Consider the following 6569-nt stretch of genomic DNA (forward strand, 5'->3'; position numbering starts at 1 on the left):
ACGTGTGTACGTGTATTAAATATTATGTGATTTTGCAGTATTTTATGATATGCAACGCTATAACACTTAGACATCAATCTAATTAATAACGCGTAAACCAAAAATACATTTATCAAGATACTCATTCGTTCTTTGAAATAATATATACAATAAAGTTCAATAATGCGTAAACAATTTACCGCACTCTTTTAGAACTCTCCACGCCTCAAGTTTTGGATTTGAGTTTTATATTTATTGATGTCATATGTTAGGTGGGCATTTATTGAATGTGTCATAAATGGCCCGTTAAGCGCTATATATGGGTATTCATTGAATGTGCCATGAATGACCCGGTATTCATTGAATGTGCCATAAATGACCGATTGTTTGATGCCCTAGAGAGGAACTAAGGTATTCGCCAGCGGGTTAGTTGTATTTTTTTATTATGCGAGTGTTTGGGTTACTTTTTGAATACATAGGATATCTATATCGTTATATGCAAGTTATAACTTTCTTTTGCGGAGGGTAGGACTTAATAACATTTTTGTGGAGGGGGATTACAGATGAATATCGGTAAGTTTTAATTCCGGTATTTAGATATTAAAACGAGATATTAGAATGAGTTAAGATAATAGAAGTTTTGCTTAGGAAGAACTATGCGGTTGAGATGGACGGAACTACATGTCTTCAAGCTGAGAATGATTAGGTTATGATAGAGTTAAAGTGTTAGTTGGATAAGAAAAGTTTTGAAATGGTTTTATGTGGTTAATCTACTCATACCAGCAAATTCCATTTTGCTGACCCATGTTTGCTTTGTTTTGGCAACGTGGGTGTGTTCTTGGGAACATAGGTGGAAGGCAGTGGAACCGCGGAGTGTGATTGGGATTCTTGCCTGGAGCAGTCCGGAAGTTTATTCTATTAGGTCTGTTTTTTTTTGGAAGTATGTAATAACATAGTTTCCTTTTCATATGGAATGAGAATACGATGTTGAGGACCTGTTATTCTTAGAATTTTATATTGATGATTTTTGAATGGAAGAGAGATTTTTGGAGATTATTTTTGTTGTTAAGATTCTTTATGATGTGGGTTTTAGGTTTTGACATGTGTTGTATCCACCCAGTCATAGCCTGGATTTTTAGACAATTGAACCAAGTGATGTTTGAGATATTTATATTTCAAATATCATTTTTTAATTGTTTAGAAAATCGGTCAGGATGTAAAGGTTTCACAAACTTCATCTCAACGACTAAGAAATAAAACTATTGTTTCCTCATTCATGTCTCAACTATCTATACATCTCACTAGCAAATGAATAAGAATAACCAAGTCAAAAAACCTAAACTAATATATGCATAATAATCAATCATCTATGATACAAATATATATACTATGAGTAATCTATGAAATGCCTAGCAGGTTCGTTTATGAAAACTTCGAATAAGCGTCCTTAAGTAGGTCCTCACATAAATGTCAAGACAAAACCACTCGATTTTTCTGCTCAAGTTTATTTTTGGTCGATCAAACACATCTAGTTTCTTTATTAGGTCTTTGCGGGGATTAGGAGATTTTTGGATATTCTATTACTAAGATAATAGAGTCTTCACATTAGAGGTCTTTATTAGGTCTTGAGGGGATTTAAATGGATATTCAAAAGGACAAGTCTAAGATAATTGTTATTTTCTTTGTTATTTTCTTTATACTACTTTGTTTTCATCCTTAGCCATATTTTTCTTTTTCTTTTCTTTGGCTTTTGACTCCCTTTTATTCTATTTTTGGAGTTTTTATTTATTTCTATTTTTCTTTTTCTTTTCCTTGGATGGAAACTTCTTTTCTTTTTTTTGAAGCAACTAACTAATTTTTGTTTACACAGGTTTTTCTCTCATTTTTTCTTCACTCATTCTATTCTCAGACTTATTCTAGATTGGGTAAGTTGAATTTTTTATTTTGTTTTGTTTTTGTAACAGGGTAAAGGAATTGTGGTTTATGGAAGGCTAAAGAAAGGCTCAGAGGGGCGACTAGCGGAAAATAATTTATAGGTTTGAAATTATGGCTATATCGATCCAAAGAGGGCCTAAATTCTCGCTTAGGATATGGCATAGTGATAAAGCAAGTGGACGTGTGATTTCTCTATCCAGATTTTACTTCTCCCTTGTGTCATTTCTCAAATGTTTTCGCTCATATAAGGCTTTAGGCTATATTCTCACAGGATTTGTAGAATAAGTACTCTAGCCTAGATTTCATAAACTTACTGCTAACAATCATAGATACTCATGTAATATATTTATAGATAGATGCAAAGATTATTACCTACATATTAACCTAAGTTTCTAACAATTATTCTGAGACTTCTAGATTGTTAAGAGCATAGAGAAAAAAAAACAATACCAATATTCCTAAGTGTATAGCATAACTTATTTATTTATATTTTTGAAATTTTTAACTTGAAAACAAATGCATATTATATATATCTATATCCTAACAGATGCCTTAATTACACGTGTTTCTATGCCCCCCCCCTCCCAAACAAGAAGCATGCTTTGTCCTCAAAGCATTTATATAAAGAGGGTAGAAAAATACCATGGAAACGCGTGAAATTTTGGAACATCTGCAAAACAAGGTTAGAACATACTAATATAGAAAATAAAAAAAAAAAACTGGCGCAACTCTGTAAGAGTTCCACCCATTATGGGGTTAACAAAATTAAATTGCTTGGGACATAAGCAGACACTAACTGAAACTAAAACTTACCTCCACTCCAGCGTTTTTCGGCATCCTCCTCTTCTATAAAGAAGTGAGGTTCCATCTGCCATGCCATGCCATAACAACTTGCCACGCCTTCCGTCGTGTATCATCAACCATTGCTAACCTCTCGAGTGTTACTTGGTCTGATGGGGTGTAAGGGGCAACCAAATGTGGTTGCACCTGCCATCCCGGCCAAGTCATGGCTCTGAATGATCTGACCATGCGATTGGTGGGTCTCATGATTTCAACCTTTTCCAATCCGTGGAACTGGTACGAAATTCGGTAAATGGCCAAGATAATGCCGCCAACCAAGACAGGCATAAGATATTTATGCCTCATGGTATGGGCTCTTTTAAGAGTAGCCACTAAAACTCGGGGAATGTCATATCGGCGATGTCCCTCAGCTAAAGCAAGGAAAACGTCACCAGCGGTACTATTGGCAGAAGTAAACTGCCATTCCCCTAAAATATTCATCATGATGAATAACATGGTTGTGCCAACATTCAGCGATTGGCTACCCAAGGCTATGTTATATTGGTCTTGGTCCATGACACGAAATACCCCTCCCCCATAATACTCATGGAAATATGCATATTCATAGAGGTATGAGTTATCGGTCATATACCCCCCGTGTGCATAGAGGTCGGGGCAATGGCAATCCGAAACCAAAGCTACCAAATTCTTATTGAATTCCCTAGTCTGTCATTAATTGCAAGGGAGAATTTCTGTTCTCCTTCTTGGTTATAATAGAATGTAATATGATTATAGAAAAATTCAGTTAGTTTGAGGTGAAAAAAGCGTCATCACTCACCGGAAGATGCCGCCATCCTAATGCATGATCCGCTCGTGAACGATGCTCCATAGGTATCGGTTCCCATAAAGTCTTGAACTACTGTTCGGGAATGACTATAGGAGATGTCATCTCAAAACTACTCTGGAACGACTCGAAAATCCTGGAAAAACCCCTCGAGAAAATTGGAAATTTCTTTGTTTATGGGAGGTAGGCCAGCGCTTCCACTTGAAGCGCGGCTTCGGTGTTTGGAGTTACAGGGTTGTGTGAAGTCGCGAGTCAACTTGGGGCAGGTGCACTTTGAGTAAAATTTCTGACAGTGTATAGGCGCGAATGCGCTTTCGTAAGAATCTTTGAAGCGAGAAGTTTAAGAGGAAAAAGAAGGAAAAGCTTGGAGTGAAAGGTGAGGGATGATGGTGGGGTGTAGTGTGGTTTGTGAGTGTAGAATGAAGGTAGTTTAAATAGGTTTTGAGCTTCCAAAACAAATCGGCAAGTTGCCAAATTGTTTAAGGCAATTTCCGGAAATAGAAAAATTCCAAACCGAAAACGGAAACAAACCATATTCTTGATTTTCTAACAACCCTGGTATCTTTTATACTGGATTTAGATAGTAACTTCTAAACTCTCCTAGGTTTCATGCTACCACCACACATATTTATAGATATGCCGATATCGGCCATGTTCTCAACATTTACTCCAAGACAACTTTACAGAAGATGATCATATAACGAATTATGCTCGGTATAAATATTACCACCCCCAAACAATTCGGGAAGGTGGAATTAATGATAAAACACGCACAATTCGAAAGTAACCAATTTTATTAAAATAATATTAAATCCAACCAATCTAAAACAACCAAATTAATATTTAAATTTAACTACTGAAATAAAATCCAACTAACAAAACCATAAAATAAATAACGACAAAGTAATATCAGAACACAACATTCTTCGAAACACCTAGCCGCGTGATGAAGACGGACCCTGAGATGGAGATTGGTCCTGGGATGAAGAATGGCTTGAGCCATCTGTCCTTCGGCGACGATGCTCATGCCTCTCGGACTTGTGCGAGCGGAATCCTCCAAGGTTGGCATCGCGGCGTAGCATCTCTATTTGAAGCAAGCGCTGTGCTTCCATCTCAGCCTTTAGTATTATATAGTGGTCCTCTTGGCACTGGTGCATAGTCTCCATTTTAGACAAGATATCTTCTTGACCCCTTTCGAGCATTTCAACTCTCGTCTGAAGGTTCGTTTGTTTATTTCGAAGTACAATCTGTCTATCTCGGATATCTTCACAAATACCATAAACGCAACGCAAGCCAGTTTGCAACACTTGCATGCGTTCTAAATTAGAACTACAACTATCTAATGCATCTTCATCCAGACATGTCATATCCTCCCTTTCATCCTCCGACTCAACCACATCATCTTCCGACAACTGCCAAGTCTTTTGGATGCACTCAACATAAATAGTTGCATTTGAATGCAACTTGATCATAATAGGGGCAGATTTTGTGACAACTCTAAATGAGAGCATGATCTTAGTGATCAATACAGGAAGAGGCGCAATGCTCTTTCCCACTCCTCTAATCACCTTAAAAATTAAATCAAGGATGCAAAAATTATACTTATTCGTTTGCAAAATCCAGAGAGCGTGCAGACATTGCAGACCGATGTCGCTGACTTTTTCTTTCCTGAGGACGTTCCTACCAATCCACTGAGCTACAGCCAATTGATTGGTTCTCGGGGTTACTGGACGGAATGAGAACTTCGTATTGTATTCACCCTCCATGACGGTATCTTTCATCAAAGCGGGGAACTCCGATATCTTTGGGATTCCTGAATGGTGGATTTCTAGGTTGCTTTCGGTAGCGCCTAACAGCTTACCCGATGAATCATCCACGTTATTTCCTTTCTTGTTCCTGCTACCTTAATGAAAATTCTATCCCCCTCCAATTCTCGCTTCTTATAAAACTGTTCTACCAAATCAAAGTGGTAGAACTCCTCAGTCGAGTACTAGAGTCCATTCCAATCCCTCCTAATCATCTCCGCCGCGTAGAATGGCGCGAAACGGTTAGGCCTAAATGCTTGTTCCGGCAAAATTCTTCGTCGTAGCGCCATTGAAGTTTTTGAAACAACCAATGGTTTTGTAGACGATGGAGGAGACGAGTTTGATGTAAAACAACCTAAAACACTGTTGGTGGCGATGGTGGGTATGGTGGCAGGTTGGAAGCTTGAATTGGTGGCTGTTTTCGGTGGTGTGGAAATTTTGTTTGAGAGGACTCGGGCTGTTGGTTACAATGGGCGTGGTGTAGATAGGTGTGTTTTTGTTTTGTTTTTTTTTTTTTTTTTTTTTTTTTTTTTTTTTTTATTTTTATTTTGGTGTTTAAGTTTTGTTTTAAACTTTGGTAACCGGCGGGATTGGAGAAGGAAACAAACTGTGCGTTTTTAGGAAGGAAGGAGACGCACAGACGTGCGTGCGGTTTGGGCCCAAGCCCAATTCGAATTCCGAACTTTTCCGATATTTCGCGCAATTTCAAATTCAATTTGCCGCTTCGTTACTGGTCCGATTTTGGCGAATGAGTTATGGAAATGATCAGTAGAGAATTTCCAATCCAATGATCCATAAAACACTCAATTCTAACCATGGGTGATGTATAAGAAGGTGGAAAACGCCTCGAAGTGCGTGAGTGACGTAAGTTATGCGAACAAAGGGAATCTAAGTTATAGATAACGTCAACCCGAATGAACTACGACTAACGGGCCTAAGCAACACAATGGAAAGTTCGAGCAATCCGGATGGAAAGATCGACTGCCCACCCCCAAACAAATTTTTAAACACAAAATTTTTTTAAACGTGGGTTGTTTAAAGTCAGATTCCCAAGACTTGTTGGATTGCTATTTCTATGATTTTAGAATTTTTATTTTTATTTTTATTATTATTTTTTTTATTAGTTTATTATAAGAAAAATGAAAAACAATAAATACATAATTCACCCCATAGAGGAACATGACTCAAAAACCGAGAACACATGCAAAAGTAGAAGACGTGAATTA

The sequence above is a fragment of the Coptis chinensis genome, chromosome 6 (assembly GCF_015680905.1).
Source record: "Coptis chinensis isolate HL-2020 chromosome 6, ASM1568090v1, whole genome shotgun sequence".
Classification (NCBI taxonomy): Eukaryota; Viridiplantae; Streptophyta; class Magnoliopsida; order Ranunculales; family Ranunculaceae; genus Coptis; species Coptis chinensis.